Source organism: Neopelma chrysocephalum, unplaced genomic scaffold, assembly GCF_003984885.1.
Source record: "Neopelma chrysocephalum unplaced genomic scaffold, ASM398488v2 Primary Assembly neopelma1_166, whole genome shotgun sequence".
Lineage (NCBI taxonomy): Eukaryota > Metazoa > Chordata > Aves > Passeriformes > Pipridae > Neopelma > Neopelma chrysocephalum.
Window position 1 is genome coordinate 293,707 of NW_020897828.1, and position 2,837 is coordinate 296,543.

The following is a 2,837-nucleotide window of genomic DNA, read 5'->3' on the forward strand; positions in this document are numbered from 1 at the left end:
CCCAGAGAAGCTGTGGCTGCCCCATCCCTGGAAGTGTCCAAGGTTGGATGGGGCTTGGAGCAACCTGGGCTAGTGGAAGGTGTCTCTGCCCATGGCAGGGGAGTTTGGAACTGGATGATCTCAAAGGTCCCTTCCAACCCAAACCATTCTGTGATTTCCAGCCTCAGGAAAGGTGGTACCAACATCTTCAACCCTGTGCCCTCATCCCAGAAAGGGAGCACCAGCAGTTCAGCCTTCAACTTTTGCCTCTTGCACCTTTCCAGGGTGGAAATCCTGGCAGTGGGAATGAGGTGGCTCTGGGGGTGGGAGGGTGTGTGGCCCTGCCAGCCCCAGGGTATGGACCTCCTCTGGGTGACACTCCAGGCCTCCTTTATTCCCATTCCCTTCCTTGATCCCCCAAGCTCTTCCCAATCCTTACAACTGCCCTTTTTTGTCTTGTCTTTTATCAGTCCTGCTCCTGAGCCAGAGGAATGGGGATGTTTGGATCTCATCTCCAGGGCCCCGGCTCCTCTTCAGGGCTGCTGGGCTTTATGGCCTCTCTGATGGCTTTGCTGTGTCTGTGTGTGTGTTCTCTTTGGTTTGAGCAGCGCTGGGCCCATGTCCTGTAAAAAAATTTTAGTGGAAATAATGTTTTCCACGGCGTTGATTATTATTTTTCAGTGCCTGAAATGCACTATGTTTTGAATAGCAGCAGTATTTTTGAAAGTGTGTGTAAAGTAGGGTGGAGAGACACCTCGTTTTAGTGCTGTAAATTTGACTTTCTATATAGAAAGAAGAACAAACAGCTCCACCTGGCAGCTGTGGAGAACAGAGGAGGTGTCAGCCCTGGAGTAGGAGGAGGATGGGATGTGTGTGGACTGATGGCTTGTGGATGGACAGGAGGACATGGGGAAGGAGGGGTGAGGAGACCTGGAGGTGGGAGGGATTGCAAGTGTTGCTGGTGGCACTTGGGATTTTAGGTCCATCTTGTGTAATCAGCTCTTTCTGTGCTTTTCAGTACTTTCCCAGAGAAGCTGTGGCTGCCCCTGGATCCCTGGAAGTGTCCAAGGCCAGGTTGGATGGGACTTGGAGCAATGTAGGCTAGTGGAAGGTGTCCCTGCCCATGGCAGGGGGTTGGAACTGGGTGATCTTTAAAGTCCCTCCCAACCCAAACCAGTCTGAGATTCTCTGATTCTGGGAAAGGGACGACATGTCCAAAGGGCTTCATCACTCAGATGACACTGAGAAACAGGAAAACCACACCACAAGAAACCAAAAGAGGAAACCAAGGGCATTACGTTGTTAATTTGTTTGATGAATGTGAAGCATCAGCTGTAAAATCACTGAGGCTGATGGTTGGTTTTTAACTGCTCAGAATCACTGTCCCAAAATTCAGGATGTGTTTTCAGAAGAAAAGTTTTATGTTTTACTGATAGATCTTGTCACTCAAGGATTTTAAAGGCCTTACACTGAACCCGGGTGAGGGATTGAGCTATTTCTTCTCGTTACTACATAACTCTTCTTGGTTTTGTTGTATTTTATTGGTCTTTGTTAAAACTCTAATTCTCAGTTCTTCTGAGGCCTGACCTTATCTTATGCTTCTGCAGAGTCACAGAAGCAGCACAAAACTCACGGAGTCACAGGATCATTTAGGTTGGAAAAGACTTCCAGGATCATCAGGTCCAAGCCTGATCCCCACCTTGTCCCCCAGCCCAGAGCACTGAGTGCCACATCCAGGCCTTCCTTGGACACCTCCAGGGATGGGGACTCCACCACCTCCCTGGGCAACGCTTAACAACCCTAAAATTGTTCCCAGTTCTGCCAAAATCAGTCTCCAAAGGGGGCTGCCACGTATATGTGACAAGAACAAGCTTGTTCCCTCACTCCTCCTGCCTTTAATTGTTAACAAATTACTTTTTTGGAGGTTATTTTAGGAGGCTCAGTATTTGGGTATGCGATGGGAGAACAGAATTTGCAATCCAAGCATAAATGCTGAGGGAGAGAAAATAACTCAGTGTTGCAGACTGGCTGATTATTTGTCACATAAGCAATCTGTAATTATAGAGTTCCATAAAAAAATACAGTTTCCATAGTGAAAAGTGAGAACACCCACCAGCGTGAGGCAGTTGGGAACAACCAGTTTATATGCAAGGAGGAGAGACATAAAGAATATCCTTCAGCTTTCCTAACCACTGTTTTCCTTGGACCACAAGGTACACTAAACGTTCCTGGGAAAACTGAAAGCTTTCTCCAGTGTGCTCAAGAATTCAGATCCTTGTCTTTCATTGTCACTGGCTGAGTGCACATATTTACTTGTAGGGCATTTTTATACAGTGTGATGGAGACATTAAGCTCGAGCCTGGTCTAGTATTCTCAAAATAACTCACCATTTGGGAGGAGAATAAAGGGTGTTAATCTCAGCTCCTTGGCTGAAACTCCCAGTAAAGTTTTTACTTCTCCATTCCCAAGAATAGGCACAGTGTTCCTCAAGAAATAATTCATGTTCAGAGTGTTACTCTGTATATAAAATTTCAGTGCACCAGTGCACAACTAATCCTTAGAAGGAAAAGTTGCCCTCAAAAATCCAGCCAGCTCGGGGATACTTAATGTACATGGACCTGAAGGATAGACAAAATGTTGAAGGAATTAAGTTAAATGTAGTTCAGGGGAGAAAAAAAAACAAACTCTAGGAAAACTCTTGGGCAAATGTTTTACAGATGGTAGACAGCTAAATTGCTGTGGTGAACTTGTCTGACATTTCTGGAAAAATTTGGGTGCTCCAGTAATCCATGGAACCCAATGGATCCTGGTTTTCACGGCTCAAAACAAAGACACGCACGTTTTCCTCTTAGCTGGGG